General features: G+C 41.4%; 1 long non-coding RNA gene across 3 annotated transcripts; it reads right to left on the reverse strand.

The window, feature by feature from the left end:
- Window positions 1–1,858: 1,858 nt before the first annotated feature.
- LOC112390346 (uncharacterized) lies at window positions 1,859–19,089 on the reverse strand. Of its 3 annotated transcripts, none has more exons than XR_003001248.1 (6): window positions 18,876–19,089; window positions 18,141–18,222; window positions 10,837–10,891; window positions 7,626–7,752; window positions 7,052–7,105; window positions 1,859–2,471 (listed from the first exon to the last, which is right to left on the reverse strand). It is a non-coding gene; the product is annotated as an uncharacterized LOC112390346 (long non-coding RNA). The 3 variants fall into 3 exon arrangements; XR_003001249.1 differs by having other exon boundaries at window positions 7,626–7,749; window positions 10,837–10,933; XR_003001247.1 differs by having other exon boundaries at window positions 10,837–10,933.
- Between the last annotated feature and the right edge of the window lie 510 nt (window positions 19,090–19,599).

Consider the following 19,599-nt stretch of genomic DNA (forward strand, 5'->3'; position numbering starts at 1 on the left):
AGTCTAAGCTCCTCAGTATGGCATTCAAGGCTCTACCCTGCCTACTTTTCTGATCCTACCTCTTTTGTACCCCAATCTCCTATCCCACACTCCTGACCTATCAAAGCCTTTGCAGTTCCACGGACTCACTAGGCTGTTTCATTCCTCCCTACCTTTGCTCAGGCTGCTGACTCTCCCAGAAATACCCTCCCCCAGCTCCATCTGCCTGTCAGAAGTCCACACTCATACTCTGAATTACCTCCCCTTGGTAGGAAGTATTTCCAAGGATTCCCCTCTCCAAGGAGAACTGGCAGCTCCCTCATTTTCTTACCAAGTCCAAGCTCGTACTGCTCACCACATGACAGGTCAATAAATTGAGAGACAATTTGTTGGGGCAAGGAGTAGGGACTTTATTTGGAAAGCCAGCAGGCCGAGAAGATGGTGGACTAGTGTCCCAAAGAACCATCTTCCCTGAGTTAAATTCAGGCTTCCTTAATACTAAAAGGAGAGGGGGTAAAGTCCTGGTTCCAGGATGTGTTAATTTCTTCTCTCCTGTAGCCATTTACAGGTGGGCCTGGTCAGGAGGTTTCCTGTGGGCTAAACGAAGGTATTTTAGCTTAAGGCTCATTATATGGGAGGCAGGGTTCTCAGAGATGAGCCATTATGTATACCTCAAGCTAGAGGCAACATCCCTTTAGTGATTAACTTGTAGCAAAAGCAACAGAATACGAAGGTTAAAGTAATTTGTTCTTCCCTATTACAATTTGGGTTTCACTGTAGCTGTCTATGCTGGACTATCTTATTTACAGGGCAGCCTCCTCCTTCTGGGCAGTGAGTCCTCTGAGCACAAAACTGTCTCATTCATCCGTGTTACCCTTACAACTGGCACATGGGACACTTAAGGCATGTTTAACACATATGAATGGATGTTATCATGCTTTGCTCCAGATGCCGTATTTTAAAGGTGATGCTTTGACACAGTGGAGTCCTTCTAAGGAGGGAACACCAGTACTGGTCCAGAATCCCCGTGACATGAGAAACAGTTCAAAGAACAGTCTAAACACAAATCCTGAAGACAAGATGTGCCTGCACATTGTAGGTGCTCAATATTTATTGAATGGATGAACAAATGAGTCATAATAGCTCTCTTCATATGGAGCTGTCAGGTAGAAGAGAGCACACACACATCCTGAGTTACCTGTAGCTCCCAAAGCTCCAACATTATATCTAAGGCAGAGATTTCGGTCCATTAAAATAATGAATTTCCTAACGAGACCAAGATGTACCAAACCGCACTTCCTCTAGGAGCCATTGAAATGATTTCTTTCTTTTACAAAGATAAAAACAGAGTAACACAACACATTCTCTGGACCAGTTAGAGTTATTTTTGTGGCAAATGACAGAAAAAAGTTAAGTTTGTGGGTGATTTATTGCCTCTAATGATGTATGTCATCAGGACCCTCTCTCTCCCACCCTCTTTCCCTTTATCTCCCCACTCCCCACTTTCTCCTCTGTTGGCTTCAGTGTAGAGACTCCACACACAGCTCCAGGTCACTTCTCCCCAAAGCAAAGAAAGGACACGCTCCTCTGACAGGACCAGCTGGAACTGTGGCTGAACAAAGCCCAGTGGCCCTGGGAAGACGGTTCTCTGGTACACAGAGGATCACCTACCAGTGTAGGACCCAGTGTACCTGGGGGAGGAGAATAAGATGGGACTGAGGGTGAAGGAGGGGGCAATTTCCTAGACTAACACTGGCTAAGAGTTACCCGAAGTAAAAATAAAAGCTGGAGGACAAAAACGGCACTTAGCCACCGTGGCCTGAACACTTGTCCCTATTCCAGAACTTATAACTGCATTCAGTATTACATTTGCCCATAATATACATTCAGCTGACAAACACTGGTTATTAAAAATTCCTGAGCAATTCAACCCACATTTTACTAACCTAAAAAGATTTCACTATTCCTATAACATAGACTGGAAGACTTTTTCTGCGTTGACTTTCTTTATTCATTTCTTCAAAAAAAATGTTGTTACTGTATTGAGGATACAATGAGGAGGAAAACTGTCCTTATGAAGCCTATAGTCTCACAGAGAAGGCAGCCAAGTAAAACGACAATCACAAAGCAGGTGACAAGTACTTTAAGAAAATAACTCGTCTCCATATTGTGGTATTGAGATAGAAAAAGATAAAGCGAAAGTTTCATCACATTCCTTTATGACCAAACATCGTCTTCTTTGTTAGCACGACTAGCTGCCTCTCTGAGATAGGATGTCAACTGGCAGAAATGTTATTTTGGCTGAAGTAATCTCAATGTTTCCCCGGCATAGCAGCAGAAGAAAAGGGATCTTCTTGGCTTGGAGCGCTCAGTTTCAAAGCTGGAAGAACTCATGGATGTAACATTGCAGTCGTTGGAAATCAGCGCCTTCAGAGCACAAGAAGCAACTGATCACTTCACATGAAATCGGCAGCTCCTATCAGTGGCTGGGTCTATAAAGAATAAAAAAAGGAGGAAGTGAGGAGATTAGCAATGTCTTGATTCCCACACCATTTAATCCCTTGTGCCAACCGTACTTCCCACTTAGTCATCGGTTTCACTTATTTTTCTCAGGTTGATGTTTTGAACTTCTATCATGATCCCACAAAGTATATGACCTCTCAGATGTCACCTTGGCTGTGGACATCCTTTTCTCTGTCCATAGTGACATGGCATACTACTCGTCTTTCAGAATCTGCAGTAGGTGAAAAGGTTTGGGTGATACCCTTTTCTCAGGCAGAGAATAACAACATTTTCTTTTACTTGCCGCTCCAGCCTTGATCATATATTTCAGGTTATTTAGGTTTTGAGTGATGGCAGTGGTTGCTGAATTACAAAGCTCATCACCTTGCTTTTAAAAATTTTCCTGTCGCTTATTAAAATCTTAGTTGCTGTTGTTAAGTAGCAACTGTGTTAACGCTGAGTTAAAGAGACATCTAAAATAACTGCTCTGGATTATTTTGCTATCCCTTCTGCAGGAGGCACAGATGTGGTGCACTCAGGTGATCGAAGAGGCAATGGGTTCCATTGTAATTGCTGTGGGCCCAGCTGGGCTGGCATTTTAATTTCTGTCTCTTTTGTGGCTCCCATTATCCTGGGGGCCAAGGTAAGAACGTGTCTGGAATCACAATTTGTGGAAGGTTAGTGAAATTCTGGAACAGGGCCAGGACAATTCAGTGCTTGGGATGGATTTCTTGGAGTCTCTCCAAATGTATGGGTTGTCCATTAGTGCCACGTGGCCAGACCTAAGTTTAGAATAGAGAGTTAAGACAAAATTATGCTTACTGCAGCCTGGTTGTACAATGGAAAAAAACAGAACGGAGGTGAGTGGTCTGGAGAGGGTTGCTTCAGTACTTTAGAAAGCTAGTTCCACAGAGGAATGCTCCCTGGGTGTCTAAAGGGTTTAGGGTGCTTAGAAAGCAGTTCTTAAATAAATATAAAAGATGAATTACAGGGAAAATAATGGCTAAGACTGAAAAGGCTCTGGTTTGGGGAAAATGTTCTGTCTCCCACAAAGAAGGTAGTTCTATGTAATGAATAAAAGCATGGCATTCTGGTTCAGCTTGGGTGGGTGTCCCAGCTTCACCAGTTATCAGCTGTAAGACTTTGAGAAAGTTAACTTCTCAGAAAAGCAGCAGTCTTGTGAAGTTACAGTTAAATGAGGTAAGACATAAAAAGTGTTTAGCATAATGCCTGACACATAGAAAGTGTTATTTCAAGCCTTATAAGGAGATAATCTAAAATGTTATAATCCAGTGGCTTATAAGGTTTTGGGGTCTCAAACTACCTTGGGAATTTGATGAAAACTATGGATCCTTGTTCCTCAGGGGAAAAAATGCACATATATAAAATTTTTATGCACGGTTTTAGGGAATTCAAATATACAAGGAAGTACAACCATACACTTCAGGTTAAGGTTTTTTGTTCTAGGGCTACACTCATTCCCAAAAGAGAGAATAAAGACATCAGTTTTATTTATTTTTTATATTTTTTGATGATTTATAATTATAGTCTCAACTTTTTAGAATTGGAGGGAATTTTATATAGTCTAAAGTCCCCTCGACCCCTGCTTTTTAGGAATAATAATATTAAGGTCCTAGGAAAACTTGGTGTTTCAGATAAACAGGGAATTCTTTATCAATTTCACATTTCTATAATTAAAAAGCTTAATTTTCTCTTTATCAGCTACCCTTCATGTTCAAGATGGTCCTTAAAATTGAGTATATTTCTACTCCATTCTTAGTCCTGTTCTCTGAAATATATTTACAGCCCTCAGAAGCTCACGTTCATTCAAAGCCCATGGTATTTACAACGATCTTTTTTTCCGTTGTGTATATTAATTAGCATATTAAAATCGACTCTGCTATACTTGTTCGATATTGTGCTATTTGGTGGAGAAGAGCGTTGCTGAAACGCGGTACTAGAGTAACAATTCCATCGGGCGGGAATTCAAATTAACAAAGACTTATCGGGCACCTACAATGGGACAGGCTCCATTCTGTGCACCTGGGATACATGAATGAAAAGAACTCAGACAGAGATGTGTGCCCTCAGGGAGCCTACAGCCTACAGTCTACGACTTGCTTTTGGAAGGATTTGGCTGGGGTTGAGATTCTGTTCGTGGGCAGGACCAGAGCTAACCTGAAAGGTTATTATCTACATGAATGTCACCCACGCCTCCATCACTGTTCCTCAAGGATACTTACCTTCATTTGTTTCAACAATAGCTGACTCAGAACAGGCAGCACAAAACACAGAATGGCCAAAGTGTGCCCGGGTAAAATCCCACCATACCTTCCCCCTGGCCAGAGCACGAACTACATCAGGCAGCAAATAGGCCATGCTTAGGTAAGTCATCTCTAGGCTTTCCACTGCAAAAATAGTTTAAGCTCTTCTCCTTTGCTTCCTGGCAACTTTGGGTGACTTTTGAGGGGAATGTGAACAAGAGAGCAAAGGTACTGGGGTTGGCAGTTTGCTCTAGTGAGAAGGGAGCAGAAAGTAGGGCTGATGATACGGGAAAGAGTCAGATGAAATAAAAGGGATGGGAGATTGGAACATGAAAAGTTGGAAGTAGGTCAGATAAGTGACATGCCAAAGGCAAGAGACATTACAAGCCTCTGAAAAATCATGTGATCTTGTTGAATCTGCTTCTGGAGAAGCAGAGGTGACACAAAGTTGGTGTAGCTAACATGTCACTGGGATCCATGGGCTCTGAGGAATTCACCTAATCTCACTCTGAAATAGGGTAGAATGATGTCAATGAAGCCCCGAAGATAAAGAGCAAATAGAACCAAGCTGAGGGGGCGCGGAGCTGGCAGGTGGAGCTAGAGCCGCTCTTCACCCCCAGGTCGTTGTCCTGTCTTAGGGCTCAGATGGCTGGTCTTCACTCTGAAGATACTTTGGGCAGCTCCAGGGCTACAGAAATTAGGCCACCGACACACCCAAGCATCTGCCTTCCCTTTGCTTTTTCCACCTAGAAAAATCTTACCGCTCCTTGTTACCCTCCACATCTAGAACCTTATCCTTGTCTGGCTAAATCTACTCCTTAGTTCTTTGAAAAAGGGGAGAAAATCTTCTTGATGTTCTCAGGAGGATCCAACTCAGACTTTGCTTCAGGCCCTTTTTACCTGAGATGTCACTGCACAAGCCACTAAGAACTATAGTGAAAAAGCAAAAATTATGTTCCTGACATCTGAGGAAGGCGAAATCAACCTAAATGAGTTACATCATTTGTTCAAGAGAACAAAATCATTGTCTTATGACGTGGTAATGTGGTGACTTCTTTCTCGTGCACTCAGAATCTTCAAGCCACAATATTTTTGTCAGACGAATCGCTTATCTCTTCTCCCAGTGAATGCTATGATAGACAACAGTATAAATATCCTGTAGCCTGGGCCCTTGGTTTTGTAAACAACCACGAAATAAATAAGGCATTTTGCCTGATGACCAAGGCAGACTCATAAATAGGTTTCTATAAACAGAGGGCAATTGTAAAAGGCAAAGAGGAAAGAATCCATGGCTTGGTCCATGCTTTATATATTCTGTCCATTACACCTCCCAGAAGACCCTCTCAGCCCAGACCTATATTTTAAAAAAAAAAACAGACCTATTTATAGTATGGTTAAGTTCTTCTAGAGTCATACAGAAAACATGAGGTATATATCTTTTGTGATTTTGTCCATCTCCCTAAAGATAGTTACCTCCTGTAGAGTAAAACTGAGAATCATCAGCTATTGGCTAGTAGGCAAAGCTCTTGATGGCAAGAGCCAAGGCACTCTATCTTAGGACTCCAGCTCTTAAATGGGGATAATACGTCCCATTCATTAACTGGCAAACTGCAGTTCTTCAGTTAAAAGCTTAAGGAATGGGACTTCCCTGGTGGTGCAGTGAATAAGAATCCTCCTGCCAGTGCAGGTGACATGGGTTCAATCCCTGGACCAGGAAGATCCCACATGCCATGGAGCAACTAAGCCCGTGCGCTGCAACTACTGAGCCCACGCGCTGCAACTACTGAAGCCCGTGCACCTAGAGCCTGTGCTCCGCAAGAGAAGCCACTGTAATTAGGAAGAAGCCCACACACCGGAACGAAGAATAGCCCCTGCTCGACACAACTGGAGAAAGCCCGTGTGCAGCAATGAAGACCCAACAAAGCCAAAAATAAATAAATAATTAATTTTAAAAAAAAAAAGGGGCTTCCCTGGTGGCGCAGTGGTTGAGAGTCCGCCTGCTGATGCAGGGGACACGGGTTTGTGCCCCGGTCCGGGAAGACCCCACATGCCGCGGAGCGGCTGGGCCCGTGAGCCATGGACGACTAGCTTAGCAAAAAAGAATTTGTTGGGAATTCCCTGGCAGTCCAGTGGTTAGGACTCCACTGTGCTTCCAAAAGCAGGGGGCTCCAGTTCAATCCCTGGTCGAGGAACTATGAAGAACTAAGATCCTGCAAGCTGTGAGGCACGGCCAAAAAAGAAAAAGAATTTGTTGAGAGCAGGACACATAAAGGCATATATCCATGTGTGTGGACGCATACACTCACCTAATACGCGTGAGTGCCCAAGTCCCAGAGAAGATGGTCCTTCTTCATCTTCATCTAGAGAGAGGTTACAATGGGGGTTACATTGTAGTCATATAATTTCTCCAGACACTTAGGTTCTTCATTTTCCCACAGGCTCTCTGACACAGAATTCTCTATCTTGTAATGTGATTGAACAGACTAACTAAAAGAAGACCAAAATGTACTTTGTGAACACAAGTGCAATAAAGATGCTTTGATGATCAACCTTGCATGTTATCAAGTACTTGAGGCCCTTTTAAATCAAAACAAACAGTGGTAAATGGCATCAGAGAACCCAAAATATTAAAATTAAAGTAAATTTCAATTGCTACTGAACAAATATATTATTGTTGCATGAAAAATTTTAAAAATAATAATAACTAACATTTATTGAGTGCTCATAATAGGAGGAACACCGTTCTAGGCACTTTACAGAAATTTTTTCATTTAATCCTCAAAAAACCCTACAAAGTAAGTACTAAAAAATGAAATTTGAAGAGTTTTTGAACAGCAACTTGATTATACAATACCGAGATAGAAAAAATTTCACCCGTACAGCGTTCTTAGGTGATACATTTCAGGTCACAGCTGAAGTTCCACCTGTGTAGTATATTTCCATTTGTTTCCATTCTTCAGCATTCCAATTCCCCATAGACATGTGACTCTCTAGATGTTCATGTCTTCTTAAAGAAACAGAAAATGCAAAGTGACAGGCCTTGAGTATACAGAAATAACTGTAGAGTTATTGCATCAACAGCAAGTCCAACACGACCACAACCCTTCTAGTATGGCCCAGGGAGAAGCACCACTTCCTTTAATTTCCCATCCACAAAGTTCCCAAAGTTGTGGCAAAAACAATCCTCACTGGTCAGGTGAAGTACCTCCTTTATTTTCCAAGGTCTTAGCAAATCCTAAGAACTATTTTACCTACAAGATAGAGAATGGGTTCAAAGGTGGCTGAGCTCAGAATAAGCCCAATATAAATGAGAGAGAGAGAGAGAAGGAGAAGGGGAAAGGGAAGAAGAAGAAGAAGGAGAAGGAGAAGAAGGAGGAGAAGGAGGAGAAGAAGAAGAAGGAGGAGGAGGAGGAGAAGAAAAAGAAGGAGGAGGAGGAGGAGGGGGAGGGGGAGGAGGGGGAGGAGGAGGAAGAGGAGAAGGAGAAGAAGAAGAAGAAGAAGAAGGAGAAGGAGAAGGAGAAGGAGAAGGAGAAGGAGGAGGAGAAGGAGGAGGAGAAGGAGGAGAAGGAGAAGGAGTAGGAGACAGAGAAGAAGGAGAAGAAGGAGAAGAAGGAGAAGGAGAAGGAGGAGGAGGAGGAGGAGGAGAAGGAGAAGAAGAAGAAGAAGAAGAAGAAGAAGAAGAAAAAGAAAGAGAGGGACGAGAGGGAGGAGGAGGAAGGGGGAAGGGAGGGCGGAAGAAGGAGAAAGAGGGAAAGAGGGAAGGGGAGGGGGAAGGAAGGGAGGAAGGAGGGGAGAGAGAGACTTAGAAAGGGAAGAAAAAGCAGCGGCTCCTGCAGAGACAAGGCATGTGAGGCACAGGAATGGGAACCAAGAATATTCCAGATCTATTCTGGTTAGCTGAGTTGAGCTCCTCCAAGGCTAGTGATTGGCCCTACGGAAACAGATCACTTGTTGAGGCACATTCCTCACCTGGCAAGTTGAGTCAAATTAAAGCATTTATACCCGTTCATATTTATATGCCTGGTCCCCTTTGTATTTCATAAAGACCACCACAGCGATCTTAATCTGCAAACTGATACAAAGCTGCCCTCATTCACTTTATCTTTTTCTTGACTAACTACTTAGTTCTTGAAAACATTCAAGGACATTTAACTTTGACTTCTGTTTTTACTTTTTAAAAAAATCTTTTTGGTTCAAAAACTCTAGAAAATCATTAAACTGGGCCAGCAGGCGTGAGGTCTGAATGAAGGATAAAGAGTGGAAAGGGAGAAAGCCTTTAGTCTCTCAAAGTTTTCTTCACAGGCAGTTGCTCACATAGACACATTAGAATCACTTTGACATTAAACTTGGAGAGAAGCAGTTCGGCTAATAGATTACTGATCTCCATTCTCCAACTGGGAACACAAAACATTCTAAAAAGTTTGAGAGCAGACTTTCTTAATGAAACGTAAAAATTTTCTATGTGCAAAAATCAAAATGCGGTTTTCTGGCTCAGCACATTCCAGTTCTTTCTTTTGAATATCTGACTTTTCACATCCATTTACTAATGAGAACTAAGAGTGATACTTCATATTTGTAAGTGCTTGACATGTAAGGGAAGGAAGATGGTTTTAGTCTCTTTTGATTGAAAGAAACAGGCGCACTCAAGTTACTTCACAAAATTAGTGGTGGAAGGAGATTCAGATAGGGGAAGGGGCGGTTACAGGGATACATAGCAGGGACCAGAACTGGAAACACCCAGGATTGAAGGCACTTCTAAATACAAGTGTCTTAGTGTCTTTGCCTTCTTTCTGTGCATTGTCTCTATGCTTCTTTTCCAACCAGCTTCCTCAGCCTTTACTCTCTATCTGTTCTGTCCCTTCATAGTTTTAGCGTCCATATGGTTCATGGCATCCTCTCACAATCTGACTTTGCTGCCAGCTGGCCTGGTGCCTTAGTTTCCAATTGCTGAATTTCCCAGAAAGGCAACTGATCGGCCCAGATCATCATTTTAAGCTAGTCCATCCAGATGGCTGGCCGGGTCACAGAATGTCTGTCTTCCAGAAAGCATCTACCCCTTGGTCCACTCATCTGAGACAAGGGGCAAACACACAGTATAGAGCACCACTGTGTAGAATGAGGCCACAAGCAGAAAGGTTTCCTTAGAGGAGAATCTGGATGGGACAGGTTGAGATAAATATCTCTAGTTCGCTGGCAGATTATGTGGAAACCAGTTCATTCACCTTCTTTCTTAGAGGAGCTAATCTCAACCAATCACAATGGACCCAGATCATCCTTGATACAGCATGTAAGAGGAGCAACGGCAACTTCTTTCCTCTCCCCTCGCCCTCAACTTTATCTCCATTACATCCGTCACTTTACCTTCATGACTAACGAAGTGCCTAGGAATCATCAGACTTATATATCAAAACATTTGGCATTTCAACTTAAAGTGTCAACAAAAGAATTTTTCACATCCCAGGATCATTTAGTTTTATTTTAGAGTAACATGCCAGTGGGCGATAAAATATTAGAATAGGGAATAATGCGTATTTCTTTTCCTACTCCCACAGCATTGATCTCAGTAGGAATCCAACTGCTGGAGGTGTCCACACTGTATTTGGTGGATGTTGGGAGATCTAAGTCAGTGGACCTCACAGTTTGGTAACCTATCACAGAGAATTAATTCAAAGAATATTTACAATATTCTGAACGTACAATGCCAAGGCAGGACTGAATAATACTATAAACACTGGCATCAAGCAAATCTGGGTTCAAATCTCAAACGTCTTGTAATAACTGTGACTTTGACCAAACTTTTAATCCCTATAAATCATTTGAAAAATGGAGATACTAATAACCATTTCATAGGCATCTTATAAATATTAGGTAAGATAATGTATATAGGATATTGCAAAATGACTGGTACATAGTAAGCATTCAGTAAGTGATAGTGGTTGCTTTTATCACTATATCTATTATGATTATAGTATCATTACCATGGATGTTGTGGGGATTAGAGAAAATAGGTTAGAGATATGACGATTACCTTCAAATACTTTAGAGTCTTAAGAGAGAGAAAATAGATGTACCTCTTAGAAATGGTGCCTACCTTTAACTTGCACATGCAGGGATGGAACTCATCATGGTCGTGGCCTGAGTGAGAACTGTCAAGTGTGAAATAATGATGTTAAATGATGTTCTTTAATCTGGAAAAAGAAGTTAAATAGGGATAGTGCCTCTTAGAAAAAGAAAGGAGGATTGCTTCCAGCATAAAAGTTTGTCTACTGTACTGTAAGAAGTCAGGATTCATAGGAGTTTTATAACTGGAACAGGAACTATATTAAAAGGAGAATTGAAACAACAAGACGAGAGTTGCAGATGGAAAGGACCTACTGGCTGGAATATGGGGGAGTCACTGTCAGAAACAGTGGACACCCCGCCACTTGAGTTTCCATTTTACTTCCTCAGGGAGGCCTGGACCAGGTTAGATTCCCCTGCTCTATGTTCCCTTCCTGTGTTTTCCCTACTATAATACTCATTACATATTGGCCTTACTTGTTTGAAGTCCATCTTCTCTGCTAGATTATCTGCTCTGTAAGACCCTGACTCTCATGTTCATCACTTTATCTCCATGGCTAGCCAAGAGCCTGGCACATGGTAAGTACTCCACAGACATGTTGAGGAAATTAATGTGTGACCGCAGGAATGAATTGAGTAATGAACATGGAATTAAAAGGTGATCTCATTATATACTCTTCTGTATTGTTCTCTAGTATTTATAAGGGTTAATCCTATCCTCCTGTTGACACTGTAAATTGCATGGAGACACAGCAAGAATTCTGTATCATGTGTCGCCATCACTACCACTAAGGCATCCAGTTACAGGCATAAATGCTCAAAGGATCTTTCTGAGTTCTTTGCTAATAATTCTCTTACCCTCTATTCTCCATTTTCTATTTATCTTCTACACCAATGCAGAGATTATACCCCAGTCTCACTATTAGATTATAAACTTATCTTTTGTTATTTTTTGTCGCCAGGACTTACTACTTGCTGAGGGTCCAATAAATAAATGAGCAAATAAAAAACTATCTGTACAGCATGTATTTCACAGCATACTCTTCCAAAGTTGCAGCCTTCCAGAATCTTACAAGATGCTATTGTGATTCCAAGCTTGCAGCTCATGTGGGGATGCCAACATTTTATCTTTGAAATTGCTGTGTTTGTTACATTTATATAATTGTTGAAAGTTGCTTCTTGAGAACAAGGCAAATTTTACCTTTGCATGAAAATCATTTTACAGTTTTAAGACAACTTGGGAACTTTATTTGGTAAAAATATGTGTACTCACTTTCCAGTTAACAAACTCTAATACATCCAACCACTTCATCCAACAAGCTTTTTCAAGCACCTCCTCTTAGGTTCCAAGTACTTGAAATACTCAGATGAATAAGACTCATCCCTGAAGATGCTCCAAGTCTGTATGTAATTGTCACTTTCAGAAGGTCTGAAAGTTGAAGTATAGACTGTTTCCTTCTAAAGGTCCCTTCAATCCCACCTCGGTTCTACATGTTGATTTCCTGCAAATCCTTCACAATAGAATACTATGTCATCTAAGATACCCGAGTCTAAAAATTATAACTCTTCTGTGCTCTTAATTGGATCGTACTCCCAAACTCCTTCACTTTCATGTGGATTTTTGTTTTATTCATCCACTTTCTTTTCTAACACCCAGACAGCCAGCATATTTCACAATGATCTTTCCTTAAAATATATAAAATTATTTCTCTATCTCAGTTTCCTTACATCTGAAAGAAGGATATTGAGAACTGGGGAGAGTGAATTTAGATTATCAAGGAGATGAACAGACTCACAGAAGAAATAAGGGAACAAAGGAAAACCAAGGCAACTTTGGGGATTTTTGAGACTAGAGCTGCTTTTACTTTCTCCCTGCTTACTTGCAGAAATTCTCCTACTTCTCCTATCTTACTAATCCTGCTTGCACTAGATTCTCATGGAAAGACAATTTGACAAAACAAATTCACAGAATTTTAGAGCTTGGAAAGGTCTTTGCAATTCTCAGACACGGATTAACCACAAATTTAATGAAATTTAAACTTTAGTGTCCATCACTAGCACTGGCCCCTTCCAAGGCCCTTCGAGAGGCCAGAGCAATGTGTTCACGTGGTCATATTCTTAATTAAATTTCAAAAGCAAGCTATTTTAACCATTATCAGTAAACACCACAGTCTCTTTTCACTCAAGTTACCTCTTTCAAACTCTCCTTCATGCTGGAAGAATTGGGAAGCCATGTGTATTGTTGTTATTCTGGCTAAGGGAAAGTTAAGATGCAGACACCTTTAGCTTGGGTTTGGTGGGTTATAGACAGAGAACAAGATCACAGTCATTTCAGTGTGTGGTTGCTGTTTTGAGTTGTCCCAACGTAAGAATGGGTTCTAGGAATATTTCTATCGCCCACCGGGCCAATTCACACGCATCAGATCACAAAGATGTAGGTTGGAGGATGTTTCATGACGCCGAACTATTCTAGGGCACTAGACTAGAGAAAAAAAATTGAATTACCTTTCTATTTTCTCCATAGAAGATAACATTTCAAAAATCATTGTCATATGAAGAGGAAATCAAAATATACAGCCCAAAATATGTAGGGAAAAAAGTAATACAGGGTTGTGTCAGGTAGTTAATTAATAGAGATTTGTTATTTATTTGGATTTTGTGATGTTTATAGTATTTTCAACTTTTTAAAGTTTATTGATTCTATTAATGATTTTAAATAAGTATTTGCTTTCATAAATAATTTTGCATCCATAGTTTTATATTCTTTTATTAAGTAAGGTCCCCACATTATATAAGCTTCAATTTTCCTACAATCTGGATTTGGCCCTGACCCTACTTAATCACCGTTCCACATTTAACAGGTAAGAGAACTGAGACCCAAAATCACATCGTTTACAGCACTACTGAACTAAACCCCGGATCCTCTGACTTTCTGTCCATTGCTATTTCTACTACCCTACATTACCTTTTGAGAAGTACCTTGAAAATCAAAGATCTTCACAGAAAAAAAAGAAACAAATAAAAAAGATCTCCTGACCGCTGTATATAATAATAGTAAATATTTATACAGCATCTCTTATACGTGAGGCATTGTTTCACAGTGCTTTACATATAGCTCATTTAACCTGCAAAACAACTCTATGACCAAGCTAATATCAACATCCTCTTTTCAGATGACAAAAATCGAGACATAGAACAGTTAAGTAACTAGACCAAGGTCACACAGTATGTAGAGAACATAACACCCTTTGTATTGTGGCAGCTAGCAGCAAACATTTTCTGAGGCCTTGCAATGTTCTAGTCACTTTGCTCAACACGACAGTGCATTAATCTCATTCAATCTTCACAGTCACTCTTTGAGGAGGTAGCATTATTACTCAGTCTTACAGATGAGGAAACTGAAGCCTAAAGACAGTAAGTAACTCGCCCAAGGTCATATATCTAGTAAGAGGCAAAGTCAGTGCTCAAATCCCTACCTGACTAGAAAGAAACACTCTCATGGTCCTTCTACTATTGCCACATTCCCCTTGGTCCCTTTCTCCTAAAGCTACAATTAGAATGGGGCTGCAGGCAGACTTAGAATAAGGAGTGGGGTGAAGAGTGTAAAGGACATAATCGTCCCTTCTTAGACAACTGTCCTTCCCATTTTGTACACACACATGCACGCACACGCACACACACACACACACACGTGTCAGGGTACCTAGCTATCCATCATGATATTTCTTTTTTAAATATATTTTTTTATTGAAGTATAGTTGATTTACATATCATGATAATCTTTACATCTGACCCCTTTCCTCAACGTTTGCTATAGCCAAGAGATGACGTTTCCTTTTAATTCATATTCTATAATAAAGTTAAGAGGGACAGTCAGCAGATCAGTAATTTAGGTATTTAGGTGCTGGAGAAAGTTTAGAGAGGTGGTGAATCCTTACAAGGATCAAGAAGATAATGTAAATAAAATGGCAAAATGGAACCCCAAAGAGTGACAGAGATGTTGGTAAACTAGAAAGTGCATGTCCAAACCCAAATAGCAGGTACTGGGTTCCAGCAGACGGTTGCCATGTGGCAGTATGAGTCCAGTGTGATCAGATCTGACAAATTTTCAAGAGACGCCAGAAATCTAGAGTTGGGGGGGGGGGCGCAAAATATCCTAAATTATAAATATTTAAAGTAATTCAATGTTTAAAAAGCACTGTGCTGGCTAACAGCTTGCAGGCCAAACAAACAACAACAAACCCACGTCTGAGGGCCTCGCTCGCCTTTGCAGTCTGCTTTACATGGGGTTAAATGCAGGAAACTCTGAAATAGGAAGTTAGAAGAGAAAGCCGACAAAAATTTGGATGTTGGGGGAATATTTGTTCTTTGAAAAATGAGCTTTAGTAAGAATAATTTTCTCGGTGGAGGTAGGCGATGGAGGGGGTGGGATGGGAATGGGCACTCAAGCAGTGGCCTTTTTGGATCAGATCCTCTTAATTTCTCCTTTGGAGTAGTATTGGTCTTGGACCGCAGGAATCTAATTAACAGCTCAAAGGGAGCAATCAATGTATAATTGTGTGAAGTACAAATTCCTTTGTACACAAAACAAATTACAATATTTGCAAATTTGTAAATAATGCAGTACTTTCCCTGAAATCCAAAGGCTTTGGGTGCTCCCAAGGGAAAGAAAAAGAAGTCTGAGGAGGCAAAATGTTAGAAAATGACCTATTGTCTCAAGAAATGGAATTTAAAAAATATCTTTAGTAATTGATTTTTTTCAATCGAATCCTTATTTAGGAACTATAAATGGGCCTGTTCTTAGGTCAGTAGAATGAGACTATCTAGAGAAATAAGCAGTTTCAAATCCAAAAGTCACAGCACGTTACTAACAGGGTATCTTCTTTCAAAAGCACCGAGCATAAAAATGTGCCTCAGCCCTCCCTCCCTACACCCTTGGTTTGTGGTAGGAAGTTTCATTTTATAAAAGAGATAGCAAGTCCCAGTTATGATCTTTATGTACAATGTCAGAGAAGGAATTGGTGACAGATAAGGACACGAATCCAATCTCTCTGCTTTGCAAAATAGTTGTTTTGAGCCATTCAATTCACAAATATGTATTGGGATCCTTTTATAAGTTCCTGTAGCTGTTATCAGAGATTCAAAAGAGATGTTCTAGAAGAACTTATGGTGTACTGAGGAAAGTCAGAGTGAAAACTCCTTATTTTCTCCAAGATTTTTTAAGCACTTCTCTTCAAGTTGGTTGAGCTAGGAGTTGGGAGTGGATAAGTGAATGGAGTCCATCCCTGCCCTTAAGGGGTTCACCAGTCTAATGAGAACATAGAATTTGAACCAATCATTTCAGTATTGAGCTTGATGCTAAGGAAGAGCTATAGGAAAGCACTTTGGATGCTTTGGCAAGCGCTTATTTCTACCGGGAGATCTTTCAAAGAGAAAGAGATGGAGGGCATTCAAAGTAGAGGTAAGTGGACTATTGACCGGCCTTCTATAAGAGGATGACAGATCAGATTTGTGCTTTCAAATGATTCTCTCCCCTGTGCTCTTATTCACTGTGAATTGGTTGCAAATTGGTTAGACCTTTCCACAAAATATTTTAGCAAATTGCATCAAAAGCCTTAAAACATATTCATATCCTTTAGGTTAGAAATTCCATATCTAGGAATAAAAGATGCTGCCAGAAACTTACATATGAGGAAGCTTATCAGAGCATTATTATTTATAATCATGAGAAACTGGAAACAACCTACATGTTCCATAGTGGAGTAATGGTTAAATAATTTACGGTACATCCAAGCCATGTGATTTTATGTACAACTAGGAAAAATAAGTCACATTAAAAAAAATAGTTCAAAACAAGCAAAAACTATTTTTAAATGATGTGAAATGTTTCATGAAGTGTCATTCTCATTTTGTAATTAAAAAATTAAGAAGTAGTGCTCCACATTGGTTGTTAATTTTCACCCAGATCTTACTTTCCTAAAGTTCTTTCTTGTTTTAGATCAACCAGACAACAAAAGGGGCGGAGTTTTTCCTTGCTCTGTACAAAGTTCAAAGAATGGGCTTTTGTTTCCTTCCCTCTTAACTAACAATGCGATCCAGGATTTGCAAGTCACTTATTCTCTAAGTTACAGTCTCCTTCTGGTATCCAGGCTAGCTGGGAAAGAAAGGGAGGTCAGGTGAGGAATGGAAGAGAAAGGAAGTGTCCAGAAGTTGAACATTACTGTGAGAGGGGAGAAGAAGGATGATGGGACTGAGGGTGTGAGAACCAGAAGAAAGAGTGGTCATTGTGTATTGAGAATGAGTTACTGGATTGGAGATTTCAGGGGTGGGACACAGACACATATACCGTGGTTCAATAGAAGAAATGTTGCAGTGCAGTACATGGTTGACTGCCAAATAAATGACAGTATAGACAATGTTATCACAGTTTGGAGGATTTGGTGGAGAGGGCCATCATTTGGTCACATACATGTATATGACCATGGATCAATGAAGAGATTCCTCTAAAACCTCCTTTTAGCAATTTTTGTTAGTCGGTATAACTGTATAGGGCTGGCCTCTCTTGGCCTCCCTCTTGAGAGATTTAGTTATGGAAGAACTTAAAGGACTGCACTGTGAAAGAATTTTAGCTATTAAATAGAAGGAAAGGATATAAAAAGTATATGATAGAAAATAATTTGAAGTTAAAATACTGTTTGAGAAAACTCAGTCTCTGCACAAAAATTCACTTCATCCTTCAATTTCTCCTTTCCTTTAAAATGTATTCACATAAAATCTGCTTTACAAGCCAGGAACATAACTCAAGATATTTACCATTTACCCTGGTTCTCTGCGTTGAAGTGTACGTAGTAATTTCTCCCTTTGCTGAATCTTCTTGCTTTTACAGTTTCTTCTAACTGCATGTTATACACCTTCCCCATGCCATTGCTATTCTAGGCTCTATAAATCTGCACAGCACCAAGAGAACTTTAGCTATCACTAGTTAAATGGATCAACACATTTACCCAACCACATCACTTAGACCCTTTGGGGGTTTTCCAGTCTATTTTAATCTATTTAAACCTGACACTGGCAGATTTCCATTTCCTTTGTTCCTTGTGTAGACTTGGTTTATGCCTGTTGGTCTCTAAAAGGGACAGAGAGGAGGCAGCTGTCGAAAAATGAGGAGATTGGCAGTTTTAACCACACAATTTGGTCTAATAGCTTTGATATGCTAAACTTGCTAGCTCCTCCAAGTGTACCTTTCTGATTTTGCATCACAACACTACACTGAATCCCTAAGGAAACCAGGGTAGTGTTTTAAAAAGAAAGGGAAGAAAAGAAAGAAATGCAAACCAGTGAAACCGTTCTTTTAAACCATCTCCACAGATTCATTCTGCCAACTGCAGGCCATCACAAATCCTCGTACACCAGAGACCTTTAAAAAAAGAGAAGCAGAGAATACCGATCGTGTTCTCAACAGCGAAAACAGGTGATGTCATAACGCACAGTCCTATGTGGTCCCGGCCAAGGCCGGGTGGGGAGCTGGGGCGCCAGTGCGCACGGAGCTCCGCGCCAGTGGGCAGAGCAAGTTATCTCCGGGGTCCGGAGGACACCGGTGAGGACCGGGCACCAATCAGGTTCTCGCTCGGAGCCTGCCTTTGTTCTCACTGGGGAGCAGGTTTCGGGGCGTCTCGCGTCGGGAACCAGCATTCGACTAGCATGCGCGCTGCTAGCTCCTCGGGAGACCTCGCTCCCCCACTCGCCTGTCCCCCACACCCTGCCAGCCTGAGCTTTCCCCAATTACATCTGCCTTCTCTCCCCAGAGCGTGAACGCCAAAATCCTAAATCCATTTTTAGCTTCGGAAGAAGCAGGTCCAGCCCAACAGTTTTAAACGGCAATTTGTTCTCTGAACCTTCGCTCCCAGGCAGAGCTCCATGCTCTGCGTTTATCTAACCAGCTACCTCAGAAGGACTTTTGGGTGGAAGACAACCCTGTCTCTTTGGCCTTTTCGTGTTGGACAAATAAAGGAATTTTCGTTGCTGAGAGACTGCGAGAAGGGGCTTTAGATGGAGGAGGAAACCACTCACCCACAGGTTTTGTGTCTTTTCTTCCCTCTAACTCGATTATTGGTGCAAATATACTTAAACATCTATCCCCTACCCGCTGCCGAAGCCTCAGGTAACTGGTCTTTTACAAAACAGGGCTCACGATAAATGATGCATAAAGTTCTTTGAGATCCTTGGATGCAAAGTGCTACGTGATTGCAGTCTTCTTTACAGCTAAGATTTTGGTTAAGAGAAAGCCTAACCACTGCCCTGACGGTAAGGACGTTTTAGCTCCCCCCACCCCCACCCTCTTTCTCAAGAAATCAGGAAATATTTAGCTCAGTCTTAGACCCACTAGCGAGCTCTAGCTCCCAGTTATTTATCTCATTCCCTCACCATTTCTGCAGAGACCTAGAGCAGGGGCTGTGCCTTGTCTTAGGGGAGGGGCTGGACTTCACGGGGTTATTTGCATATGACACACCCTCTTCCTCCTATTGGTGGAGCAGCACACTGTATTCCCACCCACTCCACTACCTAACTAACCCGCCATCTCCCTTCAGTTCGGAGCCTCGGAGACAAACTTAACTTGCCCAGAGATTCAAGGCGTCTTCGGCCTCTCTGATTGGCCGGTGCAGCTCCCAGCCGGGCTCTAGTTGCTCATTGGCTGTGGGCTAGCGCCCGGGGGGCGTGGCTGGAGCGGTCCGATTGGCAGGAGGGGGCGGTGCCCGAGCGTGGAGGTGGTGAAGGTGGTGGGGAGGCGGGGGCG

The sequence above is a fragment of the Neophocaena asiaeorientalis genome, unplaced genomic scaffold (genome assembly GCF_003031525.2).
Source record: "Neophocaena asiaeorientalis asiaeorientalis breed wild unplaced genomic scaffold, Neophocaena_asiaeorientalis_V1.1 scaffold143, whole genome shotgun sequence".
Classification (NCBI taxonomy): domain Eukaryota; kingdom Metazoa; phylum Chordata; class Mammalia; order Artiodactyla; family Phocoenidae; genus Neophocaena; species Neophocaena asiaeorientalis.